General features: G+C 38.6%; 1 protein-coding gene across 5 annotated transcripts in view; it reads left to right on the top strand.

The window, feature by feature from the left end:
* The window catches only part of tln2b (talin 2b), a 135,635-nt gene that overhangs the window by 23,356 nt on the left and 92,099 nt on the right, over nucleotides 1-20,180 (top strand). For all 5 annotated transcript variants that reach the window (XM_015343674.2, XM_069190710.1, XM_069190711.1 and 2 more), the window contains exon 2: nucleotides 14,648-14,693. The gene's annotated coding sequence lies outside the window, so the exon portion shown is untranslated. The remainder of the gene's footprint in view (nucleotides 1-14,647; nucleotides 14,694-20,180) is intronic.

Raw genomic sequence — 20,180 nt, 5'->3', positions numbered from 1 at the left:
TATCAGTATTTTGAAAAATTAATTGGCAAATTAGTAGTGAGGAATGGGTTTACTTCAGGTCTCTCAGACTAATATTAAACTGTAATATTAACCTTCCTGTTGCGTTTCAAAGATGTTCCATCATAAATCAACTTTATAGCAACATCTGTAGCATCCATGTTAATAAAGTAACTGAGAGTCACTGTTAAGAGCAAACAGATTGATTTAATTACCTTGTTCACCCTCTTCATTGCTTTCTGGAGCCCATTAAGAGCAGATTAAACTAAACGTTCTCCATAAATGGATAACATTCATAAGTTTAAAGAGACACCTTCATGGAATAAAAATCACACTGCCTGAAAATGTAATATGCTCACTTAAGACAATACTGAAGAAGATTGGCTCAATGCTTGACCTTTTATTAAACAAAATCTGTAGAAAAGACCCTCGCGCTCGTATTTTAATTGCTTTTCTCTTTTAACATTTTGTGCTTCATGCAGGTGAGTATTGTCTCTTTGCAAGTTAATGTGGCGTTTCAAACTATAATGTCATATCTTTGTATTATATGTGTAATCTGTTTCAGCAGCCCTGGCTTTGGTAAAGTGAGCCCCTCGAATCAATGTCCTGCCCTTGAAAGGGTTTTGTTAGAAGCTGTTAACACAGAGCACGACCTTGTTTCTAATGCCTTGTACAATGTATATTTAGTAGTTTTTGAACAGCAGCGTTGTGGGTCCCTGTTCCAAACTAATCTAGCTATCAGTTTCAGCCTCGTCCAGGATCCCCTCTCTGGCTGTCTTTAAGTTTTCTATTTAAACAGTGCTTCCTATTTAGTTTGGTGCCAGTAACTGTTAGAACATTTTGGGTTGTTTTAGTTTGATGTCTCTGTGTAAAATAGACTTAAGCTATATGAGTATCTGAAAAGTAATTATTTTGCTAAATGTTTTGATCAGTTGTTGCAAGCTGCACCCAGTTTATATTCTAGAGTGTTAAAAGTGCAAAAACATTTAAGCCTGTTGAATGATATGACTGGAAAGCATATGAGACTTCACTTTTGTTTTAATTTAATTTTGTAGAATAGGTTTCCTTCTCGACACTCGGAAGATAGTTATTTATCAAGGGATTCACGTGCTATCGATGCATGGGGTGGTTAGTTCTCTGCTATCGTTATTTTCCAGGACATCTTAACTAAAACCTAATTCATGTTTTAGTCTCAGAATGTGTTTCAGTGTTACGGTTCAATAATGTCTTTATTAAGAAGGATGACGTTTCAGTTTTCCCTCTATCGGTGATTAATTTACTAAAAAAGACCTGCCTGGATGTTTATAGTGAATGTTAAATCACTCATACATAGAAACAAAAGCCATTTAACTTCTAATTGTCTCCAATTAGTTTGTTGTTAATAGTTAATACAAGATTATTTTAAGACTTGAAAGCTGAAGTCAGGAAGAGCAATAGGATTTCTGGGTGTGAAAATTCAGGAGCAAAACTAAACTTTCATCCCATGATATTTCGTACCTGATAATTACACATCAAAAAAGTTTGTATTGAAGAAATAGCCTCTCTAAAAGGCTTTTAATGGCCAGTCTTTCACAAAATTCAGGCAGCACCTCAGACATGCCATTTGTTACTTATTTTACAGATCTGCTTGTGGGAACAGTAACGATGTATTTGCTTGAGGCTTTTGAAAATGACTTTGACAGGACACCAGTTTTGTTTGTAAAAGCACTGATAAAAGTATCATCGTTTCGATGTGGCCAATCTTGGTGCATTTTCCATCAGTGGAAAAGCACTTTTCGATCAAATGTTTCCAATGGTTGAGAGCCTCAGCTACCTTTTCCTAAAGGCTACAATCAGAACTTCCGTGATTGGGACACATTTTATGTGATGCCAAAAAAAGTCAACCTACTTTAACACTTTTGCGTTTAAATAGTTTAGCGCATTACATTAATATAATAGCAGTACTGTATGTGTTGCTTACATTTTTTAATTGTGACAGGCACTCTGTACTCTGGACTGTGCTACTGCAATTTCTCTGCAATTATTTTCTTTCTGGGTCATTAAACAGGGTTAACAATGAGTTGATATCCAGTGTCATGCCCTTTCACAGGCTCCATTTCTTGTTTTTAGCCTGCATTATACTACTATTTCCAAAGGATCCTAAAATGTATTTTATTTAATGAAACAGGTGTTTTTGTTTCCACTTCATACAGCAGCAATTCATTTTGTGGTTCATTTATTTGACTGTGGGTTTGTCTTTGTTGACTAAGCTTGAACCTCTAACTCCCCACTTAGCTAATTAAATTGCTGCATCAGCAGTAATAGATTGATAGTGGTGAAACATGCTGGATATCAGTTAATTGAAGTGGTGGTTGAATAATGAGTGAAAGCCTTTAGTAGAAATCCTTATTTCTCAGGTTTCCTACATTTGCTTCTTTTGTATTTCATTTTTCTTTCTCTGTTGACAATTTGGTATGTGCAAAGTAGATAAATCAGTACATTTTCTGTGAAAAGGCTCTTCCTTGAAAACATATATTTTTCTGGTTATTCTTTACTACTTTGGAATTTTTAAGACTACTGTAGTTGGAGTGGAAAGATCTGGAATGACACTAGTAAGGCGTGTTTCCCTATTTAACTTTTCAAGTGCTGGAGTGTTTCTCTCCTGCATTTCTGTTTGACAGTGTAACAGGATGCGATGGTTTTGCTGAGTCTGGAGAATTCAGACGATTAGATTACCCTTGCCAGGTTCCAAGGACAAATAAAGAACATATTTTGCTAATGGAGTGTTTGTAGAGTACGGATCTCAACTAATGCATTGTAATCAGATCGTGTTTAATGAAGTAATTTCATCTTGTGTTTTTTACCAGCACTTGAATCGTGGAAATAAAAAATTGATCTGTCAGCTTTTCTCCTGCAATTCAATTTTTTACCAGCATTGTCTGTTTTAAGATTGGTTGCTTTCATACCTACAATCCTGTGAAGAAGAGGTCCCAGTTTAAGACCATATGTTGTTAATTAACTTCAAATAAAAAAAAATATACTAATAAAAATAAATTCAAATAATATGCAGTGATATTGTGTTTTGCCTGCCTAATGCACTTATATTAGAGACATACGTGCAAGTGATTATGGACAGGTTAGGTTGAATCTCATTTTTTAATATCTAGATATTACACATTTTTTCTTCCTGGAAGAAATATGCCAACTCATTAATCTTTGAAAAAACAGTCCATCTGCAAAGTGTAACTTCAAAACACGTGGTAAAAGCTCAGCTTCAATAACATATTAAAACAGCTTCATTGCTTTTGCGGTTTATTCTTAGGAACTGTTTATCACCCTATGTACTTTCTTTAGTAGAACCGTTTTCACCCAGATGTGATCATAACCTGCACTTATAAACTGACCAGATTTCTCCTTATATAGGTATTGGATACGTTAGCGAGTTCAGAGAGATACTTCAGAAAACAGATGAATTTCTTTAATTGGCAGATGCAGAGCTGTGTAGCTACACAATGACTGCCTCCCACTCCTTGTGCTACAGAGAGACTGTGTATATTCAAAATGAGTGGTATTCATTGCTGAAAATAGCTATTGCATACAGTACATTCATGGACGGACGCGTGCACCCAGAACAGGGCTCTCCATCTGGGGTGAAGGCCTGCATGCTTTTCACTTGGCATGCAACCATTTTTTGGTTTTGTTTTGTCCCTCTTCTTTATGCAATAGAGTATTGTGAAATTAGTGCTGACCATCTTTGGCACACTTCAGGAAAGTTGTGCGTGACAGTGGCAAGATTTTACAAGGGGGAAGCTGTAGGTATCCTGCACATCCTGTAATCAAGGTCTACTGCAGCAGTCCATCCCCTAGAAAAGCAGACCTGGAAACGGTGAACACCCCCTGGCTGCTTCCAGTGCGCTCAGCTCGGTGAGCCTGGCAAGCTGGAGTGAGCTCATACGCCTGTCCAAGTCGGCCACACTGTAACCTCCCGCCCCTCCCCCCAGCGTAGCCACCTGAGACACTGAGACAGTCCTCTGCTGTTAGTATTATGGGTTCTGTCTAGCTGACTTGGAAAGAGTGGGAGAAAACCCCGTCAGACAATTGTTAAGCAATGTTTTTTTTCTTTTTCCATCATTCATCTATTACTGTGTTAATGTAGAAAGATGTGTAAATTGAGGTGTGAGTCATGCTTAAAAGCTGTGGTTTTTCATAACATTGAACCATATATTCAAAGCACTAGACTGTTAAAAGAATGGACAAATAGTACTATTGCTGTCACTGTACAGCTAAACCTGGTCTCTGTGATAATACTGAACGAGAGCCAACTACACACCATTTTTTCAATGTACTGTTCTCTCTTGAGCCCTGAAGTCCAGAGAAAAGAGAGGTACCTGTGAGTTCCGGTTGCCCAAGAGAAACCTATGAAAACTGTTGAGAGAACTGTATGTATCTGGACAACCAAAATGGGTAAATTCAGCTTCGTCAAGCAGTGCTCTGGTATGAAATTGTGACATTCAGCTGCACTTTGATATACAACATGTGGATAGTTGACATTAATGTGTTTTGCTATTTTACCATATTCCAACTTTAACATAGTCGGAGGAGGGCTACTGCTTTTAAGTAATCCAGCTGTCTCTTTAAATGTGTGGAGATTCTTGAAAGACCCTTAGGTTATTTTCTTCTTGCGGAGTACAATTCATTACTGTTAAGCATTGCATGGTAAGTTCGGTTTGAAGAGCTTTTTGCCGTCGGAGACGTTGCCCAGAGGTCACTACGAGGAAGTAGCTCTTGACCCCCAATGGGTCTCTCTGAGTCAAGCTGAACCGACTAAGAACCGGACATTTCCGGGCCACCCTACACAAGTGGGGTCTCACTGATGACCGGATTTGTGAATGCGGCGATGGCAAGGAGCAGACGGCCGACCACATCCTATACTCCTGCCCTCGCTTCAGATGCCCCGGCAACTTCGCCGATTTGGGTGATGCCAGCCGCGACTGGCTGAGGCACCTGACTGTGACAGTATAACTATGTAACCTCTGCATGTTAAGCTCATACGAATAATAATGTGGAGATTCTGAAATTTGATGGCACTAAAGATTGTAAGCGTCTGAAGCAAAATTGGTTCACAAAATTATAGGTTGATTTCTGCATGATCTGTTCTTATAATATTTAATGCATAGCCAGGCGTCCGTGTAACTCAGATTAAGTTAAATATCACAATTGTATGTGATTTGCTTTAATAAGTATTCAAAATCAGCTTTCAGATCTAATCAGATTTGAATTTGGAAGTAGGTGTCTCTTGGGACCTCAGCCCACAGAGGTTTTCTTTGGCTTATATATGTCTTGTTCTATGTTGGTAACAATCTCTCTGAACTGGTACATCATAATTGCGGTCTAATGCTTTAACAATGCTCAGAGGGAGCAGGACTAACCTTTGTCAAGACCTGGATACAATCATGTTCCGATTCCTTTTATCCACCCTGTCTCATAGTGCCTCCTCCCAGTTTATAGACTTGTTTTGTGCCATTCATTTCCTTGAGAACTCCTATTAAATGTCAGCTGAGTCCATTTCTTTTTCATGCCCTGGTTACTGTAACACCCAGAGCCTGCATCAATGCGTACCTCTGGCTGTGGTTCTGGTGGGCTACAGTGGTCACTTCTGTGGTTCAAGGTAAGGGTACTGAGACCAAGTAGACCTATTCCTCTGTCATTGGGAACGTCGAGTTCTGCAATGAGAAATCTGGTATTAATGAAACCAAAAATGTACAACCTTTCCAAATTGTAATGCACTTTGTCTTTAGAATTAGAAATGGTTAAACTGTCAGAATAAATGTTACAGGCGTCATATGTAAACAATACGTGATGCATACTACAAATGAGATTGATAATGCTTTTGCAGTCAAACAGCAGTCATTATTCATAATAGTATTTGATACATTTAGTTTCCCTTTTCTTGACTGTATTTACATGTGTGTTTCTTTTATATTTGTTTCAAAGAGTCTGAACATATGACATGTTCTATATTTTCACAAACAAAGAGCTGTTGGGGGGAAAAAAAATTATAGTTAAATTTCTGTATTGCTTTGAAATTTAAGGACCATTAATTTAAATTATGATCCTTTTTCAGTGAATGGTGGAACAGTAATGATCTAGTGGATTAGTAAGTAAACCTCTAGAAGTTTCTGAAGTTTTTTCTCACACAAGTGGCAATGAAATGAGATGCAAAAATCAGCTTCATTTTTCTGAGCAAATACCTTTGTCAAATATCTGAATTTGAGGTTGCACATGGTGCGAAATCATTTCACTTTTTTCTCAAATTTGGCACATGGTTAAAATGCCAGTAATTCTCTTCTCTTAATCTGTTTGACAAACACGTGAGTTAGCTGCTTTTGAACAGGAAATTAAGCATTCAGGAGGCAAACACTCCCTAGAGTTTGTGCATTACTATTGAAAGTAATGCAACAGAATGGGATCAAACATTTTATTATTGGATTTAGCTGTGAAGCTACTGTGGAGGTGATGGTATTGTGCTGGCTGTGATCTCAGGCCTCACCTCAAAATAAGCCTGTTGCAAAGGGGGCTGGGAGCTGTTGACATTTTTTGCTGAACTATAGGTCACTAAGATTGTTCCTCAGACAATTCGTGGAAATCTGACAATACGGAGAACAAGATCTCTCTACTGTTTGTACCCTTTGTAGAGCCTTGACTATGATTTTTATGAGTTTATATGAACTACTGTATATCTCCAGAAGGTGTAGTCTGTGCATTGGTGATGTTCAGTTAGGACATGAGAAAAGCTTTGACCACTGTCACACCACAGCAGAATACAGTCTGTCTGTTCTGCTTTGCTCTGTGAGGCTCTGTTGTTCAAGTACAATTGAAGTTGTAAGCCAGGGCTGCGCACCCAATAAATGAACCTGGGAGCTGGGAGGCTGCTGCCAGAAAAACATGGAGGCACTTCTGAGAGGCGTGGTCCCATGTAGCATAACAAATGGCAACCATGCACTCCAGTCTGTTCTGCCTTTTGTTTTTAAATCTAATAGGTTTCTTTTTTCCCTGCAATTGACATCTGAAAGTAAGTTAAAGGTTAATCGATATTCCTGTTTTTCTTATTTTTGTGAGCTTATGAATGGTAGTAAGGTGTGAGTACGTTTTTACTAACCTTTCCAGGAAAGGTTTAGGGTCTTTGAATGGGAACGTGGCTTTTTAATATGTTATGAAGTGAAATCAAGTCATTTGAATACCACATGTTTTTAATTATAATTTTTGACTTACCTGCTTCTTCCCCAACTTGAATGTGTAGGCAGTTAAATTGTTTTTGTCAGATTGCAAGAGCAGTCGGATGTAGTCGTCTGGCCAGTGTTCCAGTTTCTAAAGAGATCTCGTTATCCTCTGGCTAACAAGGTTCTGTGACATCTCAGCACCATCCTCAGCAGGAAGATAGCTGCTGGAAATGAGTCTGTCATATGAATTTATGGAAATTAACAACATATTTAAAGCAACACAGCTTTGTCGTTAATCCAATTTGTACATTCCCTACTTCTGTAGTTGTGTTAAAGTTACCATACAGTGACAACAGATTGACAAATATTACTTGTTAACTCTGCAGGCAGATCATGTTGGAATATTTATGCAGTGAAATGTTTTCTGCACAACCTGAACGTATTCGTTCATACATCACATTACATTTAATCGTTACAGTGACTAGCGAGCAGGAAGGGCCTTATTTTCACAAAGTTCACAATTTTATAAGTTTTTGGAACGTCAATGAATTTATTTTTGCCAAGATTTAATAACCAGTCTAAGATATTGTGACTGTGGTTCCCCCTTTAAATGAGTGGCTTCAATATAATATTTTATATCAAGTTCTTCAAGAAAAAGAGTACACACTGTGTATTTTTGTACTGTGTATATTTAATGTTCATTGTATTGCAACTACAACCTTATACTAAATAAGGAAGCATTTGCCTTGCCTTTTAATATGCTTTTTTCTGTTTTAAGTGAATGTCGTTTTTAATGTGACAAACCAAGGGGTGTTTCTTGAAATATCCGGGAGCCAGACGTTCTGTGATATTGGTTGTATAGTACATCAACATTAAGGGAAGTGAATTCTAAAATTATTATTATTATTATTAAAAGGACGGAGGCCTTTAAAAACCAAATAGAAATTTTGTGTTCGCTGTTACTGAATGCAGCTTTTTTTAAAGAAAACGGTTTAAAATTGAAACTGCACCACAGCTAAAGCTATTTTTGGTCGTAGGTGTGGTGATTTATATCCATAGAACAATAAATAAGTGAGTAATACTGCTGTGTTTAATAGGTCTGAGCTTCTTGTTCAGAAGTCAGTGTTTAAAGACGAATTTCAGCATTTCAAGAGAACCACACTAAACTGCACAGGGTTGTGGAAATCTGGCATGAACTACCCAGTGATTTTGTTACGAGCTTCTTTCAATTAACAGCTGAACAAGGTCCTCTGATCAATTAGAAACTGAATTCCAGTTAGGCCATGCACCGTTTGCCCTACCTAAATTTCACCTTTAAGTCAGTGGCTGAAGCAATTTCTACCATATCTGCTGTACAGTGAGGCCCCCCCAGCACAGAATGACTGCTATTTTAAGGCACTCAGGGGGTGAGGCATTTCCCCAGAAGAAGTGGGTTCCCTCACGTACCTAAAGCACTTTCAGATGAAAACCACTACATAAATTCAAGGAGTTATTGCTAGAAAACAAGAGTCGGATATGCTATCAATGACAGAAAGCCTTTTAGCTTGCCTAAAACTGGCAAATGTATCGTAACAATGCTTTAGTTATTTTCCTCCACTATGAGGAATATATTTATCACTTAGCATTTGCTGAACACTGGTGTTTTGTTTTGAGGTGTCCTCATTGTTTTTCATATTATAGACACTTTTCCAGTAATAGATGTTGAAGTTTGAAAGTATCACTTATATTTGTATGGATATTGTGGTAGAAGCATTTGTTTGAATAATTTTGGGGAGGCAGTGAGTACTGACGGATCTCTGAGCATTTTAACTTTCCTGTAATTCCCAATTTGGTTTGAATCCACATATTGAAATCTAGCTGGATAGTTGCTGTCGCACAAGGGGTTACTGTTGCACAGTGGGGGTTTGAGGCAAGGGCCATGGTGTGGAGAGAGATGCTGAAATGTAGAGGGTGTTTTCTCTTAGTGTGAGGTGGGTGGGGCACCCCCCCCCACGGTGGCACCCAGAATCGGCGGAGGTCCGATCTTGTTACACAGAAGGATCTGTTTCATCACCCCTCGGTCATCCTACATTCATCACAGCAGTGCCGGAAAATGGGATTTTGTTGATGTCACCACTGGGAACAGAGACAGAAGTGCCCATTATCCACATAACATTGGGCTTCTCTTGCCTTGGGGCACCACGTGTGCTGCAGTTAGAAATATAAATTTCCTTGCACTCACTCTTTCACCATACCGTAGTTTCATGCATTAAGCAAAATGCTTGCGATTCTTTTAAAAAAAATAAAACACCACCCAAAACCCCTTCAAAAGAAGGCTTCTGAAACTTCTGATTTGTCCTTCCCACGTGAAGCTGATCCCTGTGAGTGAACTGGATTTCTGTACTGTACCATGGAAGAGATTTTTTTTTACCCCCTGTAGAAAAGGACTTCCTTAGACAGTAGAGCTCTGCATTTCTGCAAAACCTGCATATAAATGATTACAAAATGTTCCAATTTCCAAATGTGCTCAATTTGTTCTTGGAAAAGCTGTAACATGGTTTGTCTTAGTGTAGGTTTGAAAAATGATCCCCTTCTCGTTCACAGAAAAAACAATGAAGTGCCACAATAGGTAGGCTAATTAATATTGCATTCAAATAATTGGCAAGCAAACAGATTTTGTAATACAAGTACAATTATTTGCACTTATCAAAAATACTGCGCTGTGTAATTTCTAACCACCACCTATTATAGTATCAAAACATGCCTAATTTAATTAAAAACAATTAGACTTCTTTTTCTAATCTGCATAATTGCTTTGCTCTGCTAATAGTTTATGAATATAAATATACACACTCAATATCAATGTTTTAAATGTCTTGTAATAGGGTTATAGTAAATTCAGGAATGCAGCGCTCATATTAATCAACCACGTAAGATCATTTCCCTGTGGAAGATGGCCATTTGAAGAATGAAGTGATTTAAGCTGTTGCAGTCACAGCACCCCTACAAGAGATACTCATTAATATAGAATAATATTGGTCACTGGCATCTTCTACACAATACTCTAAACAATGATTTTAAAACTTATAGATTTTTTTGAGTGGGATTTACCTTACTGAGTTCTGAAACAGGAGGTTGCATTAATAGATTAATGTGACTTTCCAAACTGCCATAATGCCATGTGAAATTCTCATTCCCCCATGCAGTGCCCTACTTTAACCCCTGGTGATTCTGCTATACAGACTCGAAAGGATATTATTCATGATAACAGCAGATCTCTCTCCCGGGCTCTGTTTTGTTCAGATGAAGCCAGGCACAGAATTCTTGTTTCAGGATCTATTGCCCCAGAAATAACCTCAGCAGCAGACATTAACTTTTGGAAATCTGTGATCACATGTCCTCTGGCAGCAGGATCTGTGCTTCTTTAGGCCAGTTTGCTCAATGTTCCCTGGAGAATGAATAGTCTATTGCACAAGACCTTTAATGTATGTTTCTCCCAACATTATGCATTTGTGGTGTGGTCTGCCAGTCTACTGCTGTCTGTGATTCTGGTATGCCGCTCAGTACTACGATAGCATCGATTGAGGGGTGTCTGAGGTATGAGACTATTCTGTGTCCAAGCTCTTCATGGTGACAAGGGGAAATTTACACGTGAGAGAAGCTGGTGTTGTCCGAAGGTAATCGATTCAAGAATACCTCCCGGTAAAGTTCTCAAAAAATCATCTTTAAAAGGCCGGCTGAGGTGTTTTGGTAATGTTGCTCATTATGCAAAGAACTCCCTCTGGTCTTCAATCTTAAAAGCATCTATTAAATTCCACTCATCACCACCCAGTTGTCATCTTATTGTCTAGCATAAGGTAGTTTGGCTTTTAATACTGGAATTGCATTTCCTGTATAACATGGAAAAGGTTTATCTAAGCTGCTCTGTGTATGATGTTCCTTTCATGCTCAAACTTCTTTTCTGTTTGCAGATGTAAACCTGTTTAAATAAGAAATTGTTATAATTTGTATACAGGTTTTCATTTTTTCTTCAGAGCTTCTGGTTTTTATTCTTATTCACCCGAAGTTTGAGTGTTATGAGGAATGCTATCTTTTGTAATAAACTCATATTAGAGCATCAGGCCTTCACGAGGCCTATGTTGGTATTGAATTTAAAAGTACACATTTTTATTAAATCAAAAATAGTCCTTGTTCATACTTTGGTGAAAACATGCCTGGTACAGTATACAATATATACAACCAGCTGCCTTGGGATATCCAGCCTAGCAAAGAATAATAATTTTGACCTTTGACAGTTTCTTTTTTTTTCAGCAGTGAAAGCAAGATTGTACACTAACTTTTATTTTGATGTTAGAATGGAGTTTTTCTGCATGTTTTTTAAGGTCTGATTTGGAATGCCAGGTGTTGATCGGGTTGGCTTAATGTTACAGCCTCCATGTGACTACAGGGGGAAGAGTATAAATACATGCTGAAAAAAAGAAAGAAAAGGCAACTTTTTGGCCGTGGAAGGCTCCACGGCCGAAATGTTGTGTTTTCTTTCTTCTTTTTTTCAGCATGGAATAAACCTATTACTTGTTCCTTTGCAGCTTACTCATGTTGACGCAGTGACCCATCTGAGTATAAATACATACTGTCTTCCAAGTTGTCATTTTACACACTGAGCTCTGCAGTGCCCACAGATGTGTTCATTTTTTTTGGAGAAGCAATGTGACTCTGTGGCTCTGGGCCGCTGGGATGCTGGGCAGGTCACACAAGTGGTTGGTGTCTGAGGCTCAGCAAGCAAGCCAGCCAGCCCAAGCCTGAGGATCAACCAGTTGTGCATCATCACCTGGGGAATTGCAGTCACAGTCTGCTGATTATGTGGTTAACAAAGCTTGAACTAGCAACATCTGGAGAACAGGCTCATACCTGCTTTCTGAATGAGTCTTGCAATGCACGTTTTTTTATTTCTAAAGTTTCACTTTTAAAGTTTTAATACTTTATAAAATACAATTTGGCAGATCAATACACATAGAAGAACTAGAGGCTTACTTTTAGGTAAATATATTTATAATGGGAGCCCTATGCACTGCAAATGTAATTGTAGATGAAAAGTCTGTGATGTTTGGTTTAACTTATGTTTCTGTTAAATGTCATTTAGTCGTTCAGGCTCAAGATAGTCAAGGTGCTGTTCAGAATTAAGTTCCTCTCACCCTTTTTTACACAACACAAAGGAATCCTGACCCATTCATCGGCACTTTGGTTGTTCTGCACTTAACTCGGAGGAGTATTTGTTTAAAATTTTACTGGGAAAATAGGCCAAAGGACAGGGCCACCTCTATGACGCAGCAGTTTCAAGTCACAAGCGAATTCATGATCACTGGTCCCTTCAGTCCTTCTTCTTATCGCTCCAATTCATGTCTATCCTGTATGAGGTCTAGTGGAAGCTGGAGATAATTCATATGAGATCTTTGCTGACTTAATTGCTATTTTTGAATTGGTACACATGTTAAAACTAAAGCAAATGATTGCAAGACATTTAAGCCCCAGTTTGAGCTGAAGAACCATTGCTGTCTTCTTGTTTTCTGCTGTTGTCTTTGAAGTGTTGAAAGAAGCTAGTGTACCAATGACAGTAGTAAGCCCAATGACTGTAATTTGTTTCCTTGCGTGTACTGTATTAACCTTATGTGAAATAACAATTTTGTGCTGCTGTAGGAGTGATTGGGTTAAAAGTGTGACAGTGGAATATACAACTACTCAGCCTGCTGTATAGCTTTGGGTGGGATGTAACTTCTTTTGAATGGACTAGTGTCTCGGATCAGGCACAAGACCTTTGCTCCCTTCACATCCCCGTTGTCTGTTTTTTTAGGCACAGCTGTTGTTATCAGTGTTGCTGTTTCTGTTATCAGCAGCTTCCTGCATGTGGGATGCAGCATTCCGAGATTCCCAAACCCATAAAAAAATAAAATCAGAAATGAGGGAAAACACTTGGCTCACCTTTCATATGATTCCATATTTCATCTTCCATTCCTTTTGAGTAGCGAAGTTAAAAGACGTGATGACTTCACAGTTTGATTCATTTTCTTTTCCTCACTCTCTCGGTTATAAACATGCAAAGAGAGGAAAGGTATCTGGCCAGTGTATTTCTATATTCAGGTTGTGTGTTTGATGGTTTGTGCAAGGTCGTTTTGTGAAAACAGAATTTCTGCATGCGATTAAGGCTTGCTCAACCTGTGCGTGTGCATATAAACAGTTTCTGAGCGCATTATTTTATTCTGGTTAGGATAATAGGTTCTTATGTTGAGGATCTTGTCGAGATATTTTTCACCCTAGTTTTTAAGAAAAAAAAACTATGAACTTTGCACACAGCCAGGCATATGACAGGTCCTCAGCTGAGAAGCTGTTAAAAATAGGTGCAAATTTGTTCTAAAACTTCTAATTCTATCATAAGGGAAATGGTCTCTAATCATAATTAATCACTTCAAAACCACACTACTGGAACCTTTTTAATGCAAAATATAGTTGCTCACGGCTGGTGCATGTTGTACTCTGTTTAATTGCAGGTGGGGAGTTGTAATGACCTAGATCTAATTAATGTCAGGCCTCCAAGAAAGAAATGTTTTGCCACTATGATGTCTTTGTTTTCAAGCTGTTCTGATTAAACTGATAATCATAATGCAAGTGTCGGAAACTAATGGGCTATAAATATGCTTTGTTATACTTTATCACTAGAGCAGAGTCTCCTAGGAATGGTGCTCTAGTTTTTTAGTTGATGAGTTTTGAAATACTTTTTCATGAAATAGAACTTAAATAGTATTATTATTTATTATTATTGTATGTGCAGCTGTCTGCAACTCTGGTCTTGGAAATGACCCTGATCCTAAGCCCTGAGCAGGTTTAATCAACGTGGGGCAATTTAATTGTGATTAATTAAGCAGGTGGTTTGTTCACTTGAGCACTCCAGGACCAGAGATTTCTTAATTAAATGGGTTATTTGCTTAAATCATTGACAACAGGTGTTGTCAGTCTTTAGAAACAGGTAACCTCTAAGATGTACTGTAACTGGGTTGGTGCTGTCTAGACCCAGTACTGAAGGTACTAAGGGTGAGCTAGGTTTAAAATGCTGCAATGTGGTGTTTAATAAGGGTGATTCTTGTAGATCTTTCTACATTTTCTACATACATGTGGATCATTATCAAAATAGTGGTGCATAAAACGTAAGTTTCATTTATTAGGTTAATATGTCTAAGCATACTGAAGGCATGAGTGCTTGTAACCAAAAGCTGACAATGCTCTTTTTACCATCTTTTAGTATGTCTGATATTTCAAACTGCAACTTTCCATGGAAGGTATGATATGCAAAACTGTTGTGTGACAATCCAGTATTATCTGTCAGCTCTTACCAGTAAAGCACTGTTGGCCTATGAAAGTCATGATTTTGTTCTACAGTGGTGTGGTGTTTCTCTTCCTAACACTAGCTTTGTTTCTTTCAGCTGTAAATTGGCAGAAAGCACTGGCAGCATCATCTCCTGCAGTAAGGTAAGTGGGTTCTTTTGTTCTTTGGAAGCTTATTGGAATGCTTTCCGTTTCTCAGGTTTTGCATCAGCCTTTACGGTAGATTATACCTCATTTAGTACACTTTTCTAATGGTCTAAATAGTTAAATTAACTACTTTTTAATTGTGTATCTTGAAACTGAAAATCTGGGAAGTGTTGTTATTGGTACAGTATATGATATGATAAAGTCTAGAATTTATTTGCTTATAGCCAGGTTTAAAGCTTTTGCATTTTCAACTGCTTCACCTCTTTTTTCAATTACTTAGAGTAGGGTGTGCTTGTGCAGCAGCTCAGAATGTTAACCAAAGCTGTTGATTGTTGACTACTGACTCGCTGAAGGCCTGGGAACCTCCTGAGATAGTAAGGCTGCCAAGTGTTAACCAACCATGGAACCATAATTCATACGCTGCTTAATAATCCTCAGACTAGTCTCTCAGTTCAAGGTGGCTATTAAGTTACTTAAGTTCAAAAACACGAGATGTGCACAGACATTTTCTTTGTACCTGGTTATGGCATCTATACTGCTGTGTAAGATTTTTCAGGCGCATATGACATCCTGTTGGATTTGGAAGCAATAGTCATTAGTGTTTGCTGGCACAGGGTCTTATTCTGGGCTCTTTCATGGGAACAGGTTTCCGGCGGTCAGCAGTGGGCAGGCTGACAAGGCTCAGTGAAACACTTTCCTGTACCGGACCTGTTGTATGTCTTTGAGCTGCTCGTACAGCAAACTGACTTTGATAGAGATTGTTCCAAGCAGTAACATTCAGTTACAGAGTTGGCTTGAAAGCAGCACACACGAGTGACTTACTTTTAGTATCAAGTCGCTTCTCGCCCTCATTTATTTTATTTTTCTTAATGTGAAAGCAGCAGCACAGGAACAGTAAGAGTTCACCTGTGTCTCCTCTTCCCAAAATCTTCCTCACTCCAGATAAAATCTATGCCGTGCCAGGGCTGGAATCTTTCCATTACCCTTGGCACTAGCTGGTCCTTAATATTGCTCCTGTGTCTGTGATCCTATTTTGAAGTCCATTACAAGTTTGATAAAATACCTACATGAGAGGGATCAGCTCGATTATCATTAAATCAGGTGGAATCAGCAAATGAAAGGGAGGAAAAAAGCACTAGACAAAGGGCATTGATCTCTTTTTTTCCCCTGTTTCTTATAATCATATTTTATTGGATATTTCAAAAAAGAGCTTTTATAGAGTGCCTCACTGTGCAATCAATGCCTTAGAAATGCTTGCAGTACAGGCCTGTATCATGCCTTGGCTGTCACTGTGGTAGGGAGGAAGTATGTGCAGTGTGCAGTGAATATTGTAATGGCTCTCAGCTGTCACCCACAGTACAAAAACCTGGCAGCATCTGAGCCGCATGATAAGGGCAAAAGAGTTTCATTTTGAAAGGAAAGTATGATAAACCATGGGAGCGGTATCTTTTTGTTCCTTTCTTTGAACTCTTGCCAGTCTGTCAGAAGGCATTCCGCATGTGCCTGGAGGGTAAACCTGGAACGTGTCCTCCCTCTGGCTTCTGTTCCCACTCAGGGTCTCTCTCCGCCTTTCCGGGGCTACACCTGCAGCCCTGCTGAGCTCGCAGACTCCGGAAGAAGCTGGCAGCGTTTGCCTATTTTTTTTGGCTTAATGCGGCTGTAACCTGAGGTCAAAAACGGTCCTGCTGAAAAGGAAAAAGAAAATGTCCACATCAGGAAGAAAAATAGAGAAATAGTGGAAGGATGGCTCTACAGAAGAGCTTTGTCCATCCATCATCAGAGACCTGCTCGTTGGTCCTGTGTGCGTGTCCAAGGATGGACAATTTAGATTCATCGATTAACCTAGCTGGTCCTGTATGTGTCTCTGAGGTGTGAGGAAAGTCTGGCTGACAGTGAGAACATGCCAGCTCCATTCAGGAGGTGCCTGGGGTCGTATTGGAACCCAGAACCTTAGAGCTGTGAGGCAGTAGTGCTAATTGCAGTGCAATTTCTGCCCTTTCATTTAACTTTCCCACAGAACTAAAAGGTGAGCCGCTTCTTATGGAGTGTGTATAAACAGATTCAAATCCGTCAAAAACAGTTTGTTTGACTTTAAGGGAGTTCTGTATTGCTGTATTAAAGAGTTTAATCATTCCATTGCCGTTACCAGATCAAGCATAAATGTTGCATCTGGCTCTTTATTTGTAATGTGTGTTAATGGGTGGATGGAAGCAAGGGGGGAGCATTTATTTAGCTTTGCTTTCGTCACTCAATTCTGTCAGTCCATTACAGTCCAGTGCCGCTAGTTTATTACCCTTTATTTAAAATGTAAATTGTGAAAGGCATGCAAAGAATCCAATGAGCTCAAGAAAAGCTGTTATTCACTCAGCTGCGTGTTTGATTTCTAGTGAAATGCCTTGCACATTTACAAAAATGGCCTGGTTTCTATGGGAGATTATTTACCAAACCCAAGCAAAATATGCAAGAATGTTTTTGTTCGTGTTTTCCTGTTGTGAATATGTTTATATCCTTCAGTTGGACAAACTTTATCATACCTAATTGCAGTGCACATCAGTCAAGAGTCACTTTAAACAAGAGCACGGGAGCCATCAATTCATCGTAATTGTGAGCGACCTGAAACCCTCTTGCATGACTGCTTTATCTGTGTTTTTTGTTTGTTCGTTTTGGTTTTATTTTTCCTGAGTGTGTGAAGTTCTGCTTTGTTTCCAAGCCAAGTCTGGTTCTAATAATTGGTCTCCGACACTAATTATCTGTGGCCAAGATCCGCCTCTGTGTGCCAGCAGTTTCTGCTTAGCAGTATCAAAGTGTAGATTGTGCCAGCTGCAATCCAAATGTTGTTTCTTGCTGTAAAGCTGTAGGGGAGAGCTTTTACTTTGATAATAGTTATCTGAAGGACTGATTTTTATTTCTCGTATGCTAAAGGAAAAGATACAGTAGATCTACCATTACACTTTGATGCAATGGGTTACTTAACATCTATGACAGTTACATGGCAAAGGACGCTGTAAACACATGGATGATAAATGCTTTTTTGTTTAAAATTGTTTTTAGAAAAATATTGATGAAGGTGTCTTCTCTGTGCCCCTATTCATAATGTACAGTCTTTCTCCATGTTTTTATAAGAATGTAATTTTCATACAAAATCTCTGCTTATAATCGTATATATTTGATTTTCTACATAAAACCTCTATTTGTTAAATGACCCTAAGGAAATCTATTACTGTTGTTCTGAAATGCCTTTTCTCTGAAACCCCTTAGATATTGGACATAGTTATTCAGTGCATTAACAGCCACCACGATAAATTTACATCATTATTGCTTTTACATGAGAGTATACATATTTTGTTGCTGATGTGCTTTACGTCTTTTCGTCCCTACTTAATAGAAGATCTGGTGTAATTCACTCTTAAGCCTTAATTACATTTGGTTGTGTAAAGGCTTATATCCTACAATGAAGACCACTCCAATTGAAAAGTTAACTTTATAGAGCCCTTAGTGCAGTATAATGACAGTGTCTTTGGTATGTTGTATCTTTTCTAATCGGTGATTATCTGAATATAGCATTTTTCGTGACAACATAACCAGGTCAGCTTCTGACTAGATGAAATTCAATTCATTATAACATAAAAATAAAACCTCTAAAAAATGGCCAAGGAATATGGTAGGGTACTGAAGTTTTGAATCGTCACATTCTAGACCACCCTGAGCTTACTAAAATGATCTACTTCTCCAGTGGAGTTAGGTGATGCTGACAAAATCAACATTAGAATGAGATCAGAATTCCCTTGGTAGCTCTTCGACTTTCACTGAATGTTCCCACTCTAAATCAGAGCCCTCCATCAAAGCTAGTGTTTTCATTGAGCATATTGTAGTGCCACTAAAGGCAATGAAATAAGCAGGATTTTCTTTTGTTGTTGTTTTTTCTATATGCCGTTTGCCATTTTTACTAAATCTTGTGTTAGGACTTTAGTGCTGTTCCAATAGCACTCTCTGATTCTGAGCGGCCACTGGATTAAGTCCTTGTTGAGAGATTGGCTTGTATTGAGTTATGCAGTCACAAGACATACTATGTGGTGTTTTTGTTGCCTTTGGGAAAGTGTGAGTTGCTCTTGGGTATGTTAAAGAAATAGGCTAAAGATCTAACACAAGTTTTGAATTCTTTCAAGGACAAATTTAACTGGGCTTCCTCACTATACAAAGATGAAATTATTTCAGAGCACAATAACTTGTTTTATTTACAGTACTTCTAAATTTATTTCTGGTTTCCCAGTTTTCACCTTCTGATAGTGATTTAAGGCGATGGAGAACCACATACAGTGTACATGCTGACTGCAGAAGAAGATTTAGATTCACTACTAGGTTTAGCATTAGTGATGCAGGAATTTTGTCAGCTTCTTACATTGAGGAGATTTTTCCCTTTTATGAAGATGTGCATCGTTAGGATTTAAATATCAGTTGCCAATTGTGTGAGCGTTCAACATGTGTAAAGAAGCACATGGTGTTGCCATACTTCTGGTTTAAAGCAGGTTTTAAAGTGTGCAGTAGTTGATTTTCTGTAGCTTAATAAAGTCAGCTCGTAAAAGTAGCAAAGTAACAGGAGCCCTATCCTGTCACTGCTTGTTAGACAGAATAATAAAATATTATAATAGCTCATCACTAGTCTACTTCCTGTAGCCTTACTCATGAGAAACAAGATAATATCTCATTTTTGCTTTGGAATCACTGCAGCTAAATTGTAGCTTTTGTTCCATGATGTTACATATTTTATGTATATAATGAGACATCATTGTTGTGTGCATGAAGCACTGGACATTGCTCTGGCAGAATAAAAAAAGCAGGCTAATGGAAAGTGTGTGGTGGAAGCATGCATTTACCACCCAATTCACACTCCTGGTTTGGCTTATTCACCTCATATCTAAGTATACCCAGACACAATGTTATCAGACATAACATTGCTAAAGTGAGATGAATTCTTTATGGTTCGTGTTGTTTCTCTAAGTGATGTCCTTAAAACCTTCCTACCAAATACTGACTACCAGGGGAATAATGGCCGAAATGGTAAGAAAAAAGCCCTGAACTTCATAATAGTGTTGTTAGGTTTTTGCATCTTTGCAAGCACTTTTTTGTGTCTTCGGAAATGCATTCCATGTTGTAAATTCTTGTGGCACGCCTGGTGAGTGAGCTGTAAAATGAAAGCAGGAAGTCAATGAGTGGAGTGGCTTAGCTGGTGAACGCACATGTGGAGCGCAGGTTCCATTGCTGAAGTCTTCCGTAGGCATGGTGGTTTCAAGCTGGCAGAGTGCTGCAGTGTCAGTTTTGGCATTAGTCAGTTCATGCCATCCTGTCTTCCCAGAAAACAGCGATTCCTGACCTCACCTCATGCCCGCAGATCTGCGGTTATGTCGGTGAAAAGCGCATTGCTCCTCTAGTCAGTGGTAGCTCTCCTGTCAAGTCCTGTGTAGCTCCCAATCTGTCACATAATGG

This window comes from Lepisosteus oculatus, chromosome 5 (assembly GCF_040954835.1).
Source record: "Lepisosteus oculatus isolate fLepOcu1 chromosome 5, fLepOcu1.hap2, whole genome shotgun sequence".
Lineage (NCBI taxonomy): Eukaryota > Metazoa > Chordata > Actinopteri > Semionotiformes > Lepisosteidae > Lepisosteus > Lepisosteus oculatus.
Note: the sequence above shows the minus strand (reverse complement) of the source record. Positions and strands in the feature narration are given on the sequence as shown.